The sequence below is a fragment of the Schistocerca nitens genome, chromosome 6 (genome assembly GCF_023898315.1).
Source record: "Schistocerca nitens isolate TAMUIC-IGC-003100 chromosome 6, iqSchNite1.1, whole genome shotgun sequence".
Classification (NCBI taxonomy): Eukaryota; Metazoa; Arthropoda; class Insecta; order Orthoptera; family Acrididae; genus Schistocerca; species Schistocerca nitens.
In genome coordinates, this window is record NC_064619.1 from 592646267 (window position 1) to 592658530 (window position 12264).

General features: G+C 40.8%; 1 non-coding gene across 1 annotated transcript; it reads right to left on the reverse strand.

Moving 5' to 3' along the window:
- Positions 1-472: 472 nt before the first annotated feature.
- Positions 473-556, reverse strand: Trnas-gga (transfer RNA serine (anticodon GGA)). Its single transcript is given in 2 exon segments — positions 473-507; positions 517-556. It is a non-coding gene; the product is annotated as a tRNA-Ser (tRNA).
- Positions 557-12264: the final 11708 nt, after the last annotated feature.

Consider the following 12264-nt stretch of genomic DNA (forward strand, 5'->3'; position numbering starts at 1 on the left):
TTTAGTTCCTGTGCAATAAATAGTTGAAAGTGTTCCCATACTTTATGTACATATTTTACGTATTTCACGATAGCAACTTCGCCATTTGTGTGTTTCTCAAATGATAACTTACCGTGAACTGCGCTAGTGCATTTTCCTTCCTGTTAACAGGACATCATTAAATCCTTTATTCCTTATAGAATCGAATTCTCTTCGGTAAAATAACGTTAAATGTTTGGTCAGAATTTAAAAATGAGTTAAAATGTTAAATATTTGAAGTATGTAAGCGAGCAAAAATTTAGAAAAGGTTTAAAGTTGAATTTAAAGTTTGTTGGAGGTCGTTAACTTATGTAAAAGTGAAACACTAGATGAGTACAGCATGTCCATAATTAAATGGATCTGACCACTATGGGACTCAACTTCAGAGGTCATCAGTCCCCTATAACTTAGAACTACTTAAACCTAACTGACTTAAGGACACCACACACATCCATGCCGGAGGCAGGATTCGAACCTGCGACCGCAGCGGTCTCGCGGTTCCAGACTGTAGTGCCTAGAACCGCTCGGCCACTCCGGCTGGCCCATAATTAACGTTCCTGTTTCAAAACGCTGTAGGAAAAGAACAATTACTCAAAATGACATCAAATGTGAACAGCGTATTACTGAAGCACGGGGAAAACGTCACGGAACAAAGCATAATTTAACGAAGATTTACCTACCAGATGGCGCTGTAAGCGTCAGAATATGCACACCAACAGACACGGGGCACACAGCTCTTCTTCAGTTTGCGTCCGAGACACTCAACATGACTGTCTCGATGGAGTATAGGCAGCAGGTTGTAAGGCTCTTTGACAAGAACATTGACTGCGCGCGAGTAGACGTTCCGGACACTCGAGGATATGAAAAAAGACGATGTTCCGATACCAGCTGAGGGTCTGGAGGAAATGATTACTAAATTCTAAAGACAGGTGTAATGGAGCAGAGGGAGGAGAACAGTTGGTGCGACGCCTGTCGAAGATGTGGGCACAGCATTCCAGGAGTCGAGAGGTAACGTGCAAACTTGCAGTGCACGGGCAATTGCGTGAATGTTCGACTTGCCTGCGAGGACGGTGCAAAAAAATCTTACGAAACTTCCTGTATGTTCAGGAGTTACTTACTGCTGACCTGAAGGACAACGAACTGGATTTCTGATAAAGTACAGTGATTAATAAGTGGCAAGTTTGTTTTGTAGGTGAAAGTGGAATAAAGACTTAATTTCACAAAGCACTGGGGTATTCTGTTCTTGCATATAAAATAATAATTTTAATGTGTAACCTATTTGTTGTTGACATAATGTTTTACACGCATCATAACTGAATATATGAGCACTAGTGACTTTAATGGTAAATTAAAATCGTGACAGAAGTATACATTCCTAATTGTGCAGAACTGCTAAGCGAGTCTGATAGTGTGTGGTATGACGTAGACATTCTTAAAAGGAAAAAAAAAATGTGAGAGAAAAAAAGACAGACTTTTCTCAAGATTAAGTGCTAGCTTTGGATTTAGTGGTAATTCTTACTTGTTCCTAAGCTCAACCGACAATTTTCATACAATATTGTCGTGTTCGTCTAAGAAGCATCGTTCCAATGCTTACATTCTTAAAATCCTACGTTTCTGTATAGAAATGAGAAGAAGGGGCAAGTGTCATTCTTACTGTTATCTATTAAAACTATCGTCTGTCTTGCCGTGCTATAGTCAGTGCGTAGCAAAAAACTTTCTCATCAACTAATTAAGTTCTCAGCTGCCAAATTAAAAGTAATCGTCCACGAGAGTATGGCATACAGGATTTTATGGAGAAAGACTTGTTTTCGTCTTATCAAGGTGGCGGACTTCTCTTCAGCCAGTAACTGTTCTCAGAATTGCCAAAAATTTCCCATCATTGTAAGGTCAGGCGATTGTAGAGGAATCCAGTCACATCCATAAAATATCTAGGAGTATGTATATGAAGATACTTAAAGAGGATCGAGTGCGTAAATAGTGAGTAACACAGACGCCAGCTTTCTCTGTAACTTATCTAATGAATATTATTAAAAAAAGCTTTCTCCTCACGTAACGTGTCTTTCAGATATCGTATTCAACTGCAGAGCAATACGGACCGTAGAGTAGCCCTGTGTCGCCCTTGTGAACAGTGTCGTGAAACAAAACTTTAATCTTAGTGAAATACTGAATTTGAAATAATGAAAATTGATCTAATTAAATCGCAAAATTAACTAATTGTGTACTCAGTGAAAACTAACCGGAACTCAGTACTGAAATACGTTATGAAAGTTATTCAAATGAACGCGTGATGTCACTGTTGTCTTCATTACTGTTCAGTTTGCGTTCACACGTGTCAACTGTGCTCTCATGTTGTTTTTGTCTCTGTTCTGGTGTTGACTGAATTTTTCTCTCTTTAAAATTCTTAAATACCTATTATTCTGTTGTGTCAGCCAATCCTACGGGATGTGTGCCATCATAATCGTTGTCTTTGTGCAAAAATGTGTCATCCTTGCCGTCAAATCTTCGAATTTCTTTGTTAGCATAGAAAGTTGTTTATTTTGTTCGTCAGTCTTCACTTTTAATGCCTCTAGTTATTCACCAATAGTTTCAACGGTGATATTAAGCTGGTCGGATCGGTTTGTGAGACGTGAGACTACTGTGCCCAGTACAGTTATATTAATTTTTTTAAGTAGCTTCTTCTTTGTCGTTCTGGAGTATAGTTTTTAAATTTTTTGTTCCGTTTCAAGGTTGCGTAGCGTGCCTCTAGACTCGTAAAAATTGTTTGTAAGTCATTTCTAATCTCTTAACGGATTTCTACAGGAAGGTTTTATTGTTCTCGAGGTTTCTGAATGTTTGATGTGAATTCGTCTTTCGTACTTTTGATATCTTTACTGATTTCTTCTTATGCTTTTGTGATTTGTTCAACAATTTTACTTGTCTTGCAAGGTTGTATTCATCTTATGTAGAAGCTCTAAAAAAGTTGGATTATTGATTTCCGCATCTTGTTTACCGGATTTCCAACGACTGAGTGCATAATGTCAGTACTTAATGCTGGCCCATATGCTGTTTGATTAAACGAAACGGGAAAAAACCCGCATGATCGACTGCTTCCGTAAGTGGTTGTTGCGAAATTTTCCATGGGTGAGGCGACATTGTAATATTTCTGGCTTTACAGCCATTGTATTCAGTTACAAGAAACTCTTCTTAGAGTAGCTGAAATGGCAGCAGTGTAAAGTTGGCGTAATGTGGTGTGGGGTACCGATGAAACGTGGTTTGTTCGGCATGGCTATCGTGAGAAAGACGGCCTAAATTGTAGTCCTCCTTTCTGATTGGCTGCTGCGTTCGGAAGTACCGCGTGAAAATGGCAAAGTTTTATAATTAATATTAGAAAAACAAATCAGTGAATTTACTTTCCTTTCATATAAAAGCATCTCTCAATTGCAGGCTATCATTCCATTATTTCAAAACTGTTAATTACCAGCAGAGTCATAAACAGCTGCTAAACAATAAGGCAGATAAAGCACTTCCGAGATCTTCGGATCGCGCCTAACTTGGATGGCGGGCGAAGTGGTTCGGCTGTAAGATCAGAGCTGGTTCCGCAGTCTTGGAGGACAAGCATGTTGTCTGCCTTGGTCGATATCGGATAAGACACACGAGTCATTATATCGCCTATTTCTTGTGAAATGTGAAGACTGGAAGTTATTAGTGATTGATAAAATGGAATATACTCGTAATCGTGCAGTTTATGGTCTTCTGCTAATAAAAAATATTATTCAGGACTTATGCATTCCAGTCGGGACTGTGGAAGCAACTAGGCACCTTTTGTATATTGCAATCTGTACTAATGAGATCAGTGACAAGTCATTTGTGGTAACACAGAGAAGGTATAAAGGAGGGGAATTTTCGTGGAGAGGGATTTATCAAATGGTTCAAATGGCTCTGAGCACTATGGGACTTAACATCTGTGGTCATCAGTCCCCTACAATTTAGAACTACTTAAACCTAACTAACCTAAAGACATCACACACATCCATGTCCGAAGCAGGATTCGAACCTGCGACCGTAGCGGTCACGCGGTTTCAGACTGAAGCGCCTAGAACCGCACGGCCACACCGGCCGGCCGGGATTTATCATAGACGCGCATATCCTTCTCCCTATCTGTCCGTATCTTCCACTTACCGTAACTTGTCGCCTGCCGATTCGCCTTCTGAAATTTCTTTTTCACTTTTGGCCTCTCATCTACTGCATTTACTGATAAAAAATTCATTTGTGTTGGAAAGATATTTGCATTCTCTGAAATCTCACGAAACTATTTATGTGTAAGAACCGTTGTGCTTGCTTTTCCATTAATTAGTGGATCATTACTTCGTGACGTGGTTTTCATTCTGACAGCACGACGAAATACGTTGTTGCTAGCCATAGTGTTGAAATGTAAAAACTAAATTACCAGACAAAATTTCTATTGCAGCAACGCGAGGTGAATTTTTGGTTAAATAACAGAAAGTAATAAATTCCTTCATTAACTGAAATATCTGCGAAATATCTAAGTAACGCTGACATATTTCACACGATTTGTAGTAATGTCAGGCTACGCAACAGACATCTTCACATGCAATATTATCGCAAAGGAATTTCACGCTAAATCACACATAAATATGACAATGAAATTACAATACCCGAAAGAGAAAGAAAAAATGTTAGTACATAAACGCAGAGCGCAGATTTGCTTTCAAAAACCTGTGTTATAATCTAACTACGTAGTCACAGAAAAACCAGAAGGCTGTCCTAGGCGAACAGGGTCGACATGTGTAAGTCCTGACCGATTGACTGACTGACTGATCATTGCAGAGCCCAAGCCGTAAAGGATATTTTTTTTTTCCCTTCGGTCATCAGTCTTCTGATGGTTTGATGCGGCCCGCCACGAATTCCTCTCCGGTTCCAACCTCTTCATCTCAGAGTAGCACTTCCAACCCACTTCCTCAATTATTTGGTGAATGTATACCAATCACCGTCTTCCTCTACAGTTTTTGCCCCCTACAATTCCCTCTAGTACCATGGAAGTCATTCCTTTATGTCTTAACATATGTCCTATCACCCTGCCCCTTCTCCTTACCAGTGTTTTCCACATATTCATTTCCTCTCCCATTCTGCGCGAAACCTCCTCATTCCTTACCTTATCAGTCCACTTAATTTTCAACATTATTCCGCAGCACCACATCTCTAATGTTTCGATTCTCTTCTGTTACGGTTTTCACACAGTCCATGATTCACTGCCAAACAATACTTTACTCCAGACGTACGTTCTTATAAATTTCTTCCTGAAATTAAGGCCTATTTTCGATACTAGTTGACTTTTTCTTCGGCAGGAATGCCCTTTTTTCCATTGCTAGTCTCCTTTTGATGTCCTCCTTATCTGTCCGTCACTCGTTATTTTACTGCCTAGGTAGCAGAAATCGTTAACTTCATCTACATTGCAACCATAAGTCCCGATGTTAAGCTTCTCGCTGTCCTCGTTTCTGCTGTGTCTCATTGCTTTAGTCTTTCTTCAATTTACTCTCAGCCCACATTCTGTACTCATCAGATTGTTCATTCCGTTCAGCATATCATGTAATTCTTCTTCACTTTCACTCAGGATAGCAATGTCACCGATGAATCGTATCATTGGTATCCATTCACCTTGAATTTTAACTCCACTCCTGAATCTTCCTTTTATTTCCATCATATTTTCTTCTATGTACATACTGTACAGTAGGGGGGAGAGACTACATCCCTGTCTTACACGTTTTTTAATCCGAGCACTTCGTTCTTGGCCGTCCACTCTTATTAATCCCTCTTGGCTCTTGTACATACTGTGTATTACCCGTCTCTCTCTGCACCTTACCCCTATTTTTCTCAGAATCTCGAACATCTTGCACCGTATTGCATTGCCGAACGCTATTTCCAGGTCAACAAATCCTATGAACGAATCTTGATTTTTCTTTAGTCTTGCTTCCATTATCAACCGTGCCTCTCTCGTGCCTTTACCCTTTCTAAACCCAATTTGATCGAATATTTATGCTGTTCACAAATTGCATCACTTCCTAAGCTGTCGTCATCTAAGAATAGGAACTTGAAATTTGGAGATGGTTTGGATCTTTTACTGCAGGCGTCGTTTAAGAACGGATTTTTCGAACTTCCAACCCCAAGGGGGTGAAATAGGGGATGAAGTTTCTGTTTCGAAAAAGTCGCTGTTACGGCAATCTTGAAGCTGGACCTACGAAAACTGAAATTTGTTTTCTCGGTCAGAAATGAAGAAATAAGTGTTTCAGAACTTTTGTAAATTCAGGCCCTGTGGGGATGTAATAGGGGATGAAATTTTTTATGGAAATATTTTACCGTGCAAGCGCCTCTGAAGCTAAATAAAATTTACATATGTGGCTGTTTTCAACCACTAAGAGTATAAAAATGTGGTGAAAGTTTTTTTGAAAGTAAATAGTTACTAAGGAACTACTAAAGAACTTTTAAGACTACTGAAAACTGGTGTTTAACTTGTCGGTTAGAGATAAGGAAATAGGTGTGTTAGTGTTTCTGGAAACTCAACCCCTATGAGGGTGCAGTAGGGGATGGAAATTTTTAAGAATATATTTCGTTATAGTAACAAAAGTTTAAAGCTTAATTTATGAAAATTCGTGTTTCACTTCTTGGTCAGATATAAAGAAATGTTCGTTAGGAGATGAAAGTCGCTATGAAAATATCTCTGCAAGAACGCAAAAAGCACGATTAGGAAAATCTTTGGATTCCAGCTACCAGAATTGCTTTTTGCTCAGAAGTACATTCGGTATAGACTATGCTCGTGTGGCCTTAGTTAGCGTGAAATGCTTAGAAATTGTTGCAATTTGTGAACAGCATAAAAATTCGATTAAAGAAAAATAAAAAACATCTCCGCAGGCCACACCGTCAACGCAAGGGAAGCAGAGGGCGCTAGGCTAGTTTATCTATAAATAGCATACTGAATTTTCTTTTTCAAAAAAGAAACTTTCTCCTCGTGTAATGTGTCCTTTAGATGTAGTAGCCAACTACAGAGCAATAGTGACTGTTGGGTGGCTCTGTGTTGCTCTTGCGAGCAGTGTCGTGAAACAAAACTTCAATATTAATGAAATGCTGAATTTGAAATAATGAAAATGAATGTAAATAAATCACAAAACCAATAAAATACACTGATAAAGTTGCTTGCAAGAACTTCTGTGTGGATATGTTAAGTCGATTACATGAGGATGAACGTTTCTTGGACAAAATCATATTTTCTGACGACTCGACTTTTAACTTATGTGGCAAGGTTAATACGCGTAACTGTAGGATGTGGGGCAGTGAAAATCCACATCAAACATTGCAACATATTCGTGAAAGCCCTAAACTGAACGTTTTTTGTGCATTGAGCAGGAACAAAGTGTACGGCCTTTTTTTTTCATGAGAGCACCATCAACGGGATTGTGTACCTGGATATGTTACAACAATTTTTGATACCACAGATGGATGACGATGACCAAGAAGTTAGAAGCCCGGGATTTTCTCAATGATCGCTTTCCAGGTCAACGTATTGGCTGTGCGTTACCCAGACCTGATACAACTCAATTTCTTTCTATGGGGATTCATGAGGATATCGTGTTTGTGCCGGTTCGTCTACCTGAACTTAGAGCAAGGATTTATGCCGCCACTGAGCAAGTTACACCTGCAATGCCACAGCGAGTTTGGGAAAAATTTACTTCCGATGGGATGTGTGCAGGATAACCAACGGAAGCCACATACAACATCTTTGGTTTAAGTTCTCGTTTTTCCCGAGTGCCATTTGAGAGTGCAACGGTAGAGAGACAGCTTGAAGGCGGTTCATTGAACCCTTTGCCAGGCACTTTATAGGTTAGGTTAGTGGTGTTTAACGTCCCGTCGACAACGAGGTCATTAGAGACGGAGCGAAAGCTCAGGTTAGGGAGGGATGGGGAAGGAAATCGGCCGTGCCCTTTCAAAGGAACCATCCCGGCATTTGTCTGAAACGATTTAGGGAAATCACGGAAAACCTAAATCAGGATGGCCGGAGACGGGATTGAACCGTCGCAGGCACTTTATAGTGAATAGCAAAGTAATCAAGCAGATGTAGATGTAGATGAACGTAAAAACAACTTGCTATGTTTCACTACAAAATAACACTAAAACCATCTCTCTATATTCTTTCAATAAATTTATATAAATTTTTAATGTAAAGTCCTTCTTGAAACACACTGTAGGATATATCGCGTAAAGCTTTTGAAGACAACATTAGAGAGACTAGATCCCACACAGAGGCTTACCACCAATAGTTCTTTAAGCGAACCATTCGACCCTGGAAGAAGAAAAGGGGGAAGTGACTATGATACGCCACAAATCGTAAGTTGGCTTGCGGAGTACAGATGTAGATGTGGATTAGCTAAACCGTGAAATGTTTATCTCCAAAATAAAAGGCACCTAAGAAGGAAAATGACTTTCCTTAAGCAGCTTCTCGACGGCTTAGAAATGCTGAAACACATTATTACCTCTTCCCATTGATGCCCATCAACTGGGCAATGTAGACTTTCCTTCGCAGAGATTGTTTTCCCGAACTGCTTTAAATTGCTATTGTTGTGTGTGTTTAAGTTTTTGTTGTGTGGCGCCATACATGAAAAGAGAAAGAAAAGAAAAACAGTGTTGCTGATACACCGTCTCGTCCCTGAACAACAGAAGGGAGCAGCCAGCAGAAGAGAGCAGCCGGGCTGCTTCTCGCTCGCAGCAGTTGCGGCGCTAGCCGAGCGGCAGACACTTTCAATTTAGCGCCGCCTAACAGTGATTTAGCAGCGCAGCTCCTTCCCAAATAAGTGCCGGCAGCCCCCGCGAGAGGCGCTGGCGTCCCTCGCTATTTGTCGCCGTCCCCGAGCGTGGCGCCACCGGCTAAGGAGGAGCTACGGCGCCACCCGCGGCGTTCAGAGGGCGCTGGGGAGTCGGCGAGGGCGGTTGGCTGAGCCGTGCTAGGATCGCAGGCATGCCTCTTCGGAACGCAGAACGCGTCACAATCGGAGCAATAAATTACGCAATGCCGTACGATGAAATATCTCTGGGGACTGAAGATAATAGTTGTGTGATTATAGATACGTAAGTTCATGTATATTTTCTACTTTTAGATGAACATTACACGAAGGATATTACTGTTATTTTCGAAAAATTTAATACTACAATTACTCAGAACTTTCAAAACACAAAATAGATGCCTTTGTTAATATAATACATATTGGAAGATTATTACATGTGCAACTCGACACAGAGAAGTTAACAAATAAAACATTAGCATAACTGCAAAGAGTTTACAAAAACACGCCGTGGACGAAAAGGTATCTGTCACGAAAGACATAATGACGTGGTTGCTAAAACAAGTAATATGTTTACTTAAAATCGCGGTAATTGGAAACTCATTCCAAACCAAACGCATTTAGAAAGAAGAAAGAAAAGTTTTGGAGAAAATCGTGGATTTTGCATGAAGAAGAGATGAAAGAAAAGCTATTAAGTTACCGGGACTGATAAGAAGACAGGAATTGGTGATGTAACTTTCATAGTCGCTTACGTAGAATTAATATCAAGACACTCACAGAGAATGTGTTTAACAATCGCAGAAATCATTCAAAATAAAGGGTAATTACTACAGTGTGCAAAACCGAAAAGCGAAAGTAACTTTTGCACGATGCGTCACTGCCAAGTAACGGAGCTCGATGAAACTTGGACTGTGATCGTCTCGGTAGTTCAGCTGTTACGGCGTGGGAAGCATCATGTTGCATGGGTGTACTCACCTGCAAATCTTTGCTCCCAGTACGCTCACGAGTCAACGTTATTACGAACTGTTCTCTTCCCCAAAGTGCGCCTTTTCACGGCCGTTACTTCATTCTATGGTTTGACAATGGGCGACTGCATAGAGCAGCGAAGATGGAAGAGCTCGTGAACTGGCGTCCGTGGTAATCACATACCCTATTAAGAACAGTGTCGTACCTACCATAATGTCCAGGGGTCAACCATTAATCGCGCTAAGTTTGTTGTAATTATTGTATTTGAATAAAAGTGTCATTTCACTTCGACTCATTGGGTATTTCTTTCAATTATCTTGTTTATTATACTGCAGCAATTATTCCTAGATATAGCTCGAGTTTTATTGACCTATGTTACTTAGCACTGGCAAACCACGCGGAAGTTACTTTCTTCCTCAATTTTTGCGCACCAGTGTGTAATCAACATGAACAGTTTTGCTGATAAGACTTGTCGACAAAAAACATAATGGACAAGCGAAGAAAAGAAGAAATATAGTGAACAAATGAACAGTTACTCAGAAGGAATGTACTACATAAGTTTAATTCGAATTTAATAAGGAAACAATCAAAATAAGGATGACAGCTTACAACCTCACACATCTTGACAGTAACAAAAGCTGCAACACACCTACGACTTGCCCTCACAGCTTTACCTCCGCCAGTACTCATCTCTTACCGTCCAAACCTTACAGAAGTTCTTCCGCATACCTTGCAAGACTAGCCCTCCTGGCGACAGCCTGGCGTGATAGTCGTGCTTGGATAGTTCGGTAAAGTACTTTCCCACAAACAGAGAGGTTCCTGTTTCGAGTCCCGGTGTGACACACAGTTTTCATCTGCCAGGAAGCTTCGTACAGTTGTAATGATACATGTACGATTATCATTAGCGTTTCCTAAAAATCGGCTTGCATTTTATGGGGCGGCAACACTTATTTCGCGCTGGTACTCTGTCCAGAGGAGAGCCCGAAAGTTAAAGTGAGTTAGCTGTATTCACATGCCACCTAGTGGCAATAGTATGAAGCCAAGCAGGTCAAGTGCTGTGAATTGCACTGAAGGCTGCTGTCACTTCACGACAAAAGTATGAAGTCGTTTTAGCTATTCTGACCTGTGTAATATATAAATTGTATTAATTGTTAAAACATTTAAGTAAGACACAAATGAGTTACAGACATTGGCTGCGAGTGGGCATTGATTGAAATCATTGGAAGAAGTTGAAAATGTATGCTGAACCAGGATTCGAATCTACCTCGCGTGCTTACTAGACAGAGGCTTTTTCCACAAAGCCATCCGGACACACTGGTCATTCAGTCCACATACTACTAATGTAGTGCCCCCTGCCCATTATCCTTATTACTCGCAGCATTTCGACGATTCCCAAAAGAGTTCGAGCCTCGTGCGCATCGGTACTGAAGAGAATATTTGTGTACTGGTTCAAAATGGTTCAAATGGCTCTGAGCACTATGGGACTCAACTGCTGTGGTCATAAGTCCCCTAGAACTTAGAACTACTTAAACCTAACTAACCTAAGGACAGCACACAACACCCAGCCATCAGGAGGCAGAGAAAATCCCTGACCCCGCCGGGAATCGAACCCGGGAACCCGGGCGTGGGAAGCGAGAACGCTACCGCACGACCACGAGATGCGGGCATTTGTGTACTGGATGTAACAAAAGTGTACTGCACAAACTACAGGACACATTCCTCACACGTGTACGAAGAAATTATGTTATATGAATATGGGTCTGGAAACGCTTTGTTCCTATGCTACAACTCATTTTCTCTAAAGTGTTTCAACGAAATCAGACTGAAAATTTTAAATTTCGACGCATTTGGGCAGACGTGAATCCTCACCCAACTTCTGAAGGATGTTATCAGTAAAGATGAACTGTCAGTGCTTGGGTCAGCATCGTTGGTCACTGTTTGGTAGGGCCTCACTTTCTTCCACCCAGGCCCAACGGACAAAGTTGTCATTATTTCGTAGAGAATGTTCTACCTGATCTGTTAGCAGATGTGTCTTCAGCTCTGCGACAAAACATGTATAGCATGTACGATGGAGCACCCGCTTGTTTCAGTGTCAATATTCGTCGACCTCTAAATAACAGTTTCGGTGACCGACGGATAGGTAGAGATGGACCACGTACTCCGGACCTAAACCCATTGGACTTTTATTTGTGGGGGCATTTGAAAGCTCTTGTGTATGGAACTCCAGTACAAGATGGTCAGAGTCTTTGTGAGAAGGAGGGCAAAGGACTATTGAACACCTCCTATGAGAAAGAGTTGCAGGTGGTTTGCTGGTGATATTCTGTTCGTGTGTGTTTCCCGTGATTAATGAGTTGGAGTAAGTGGGTTGTAACAGGGAAACAAAGCATTTCCATACTCATGTTCATACAACACAGTTTCTTCGTCTATGTGTGAGGAATGTGTCCTGTAATTT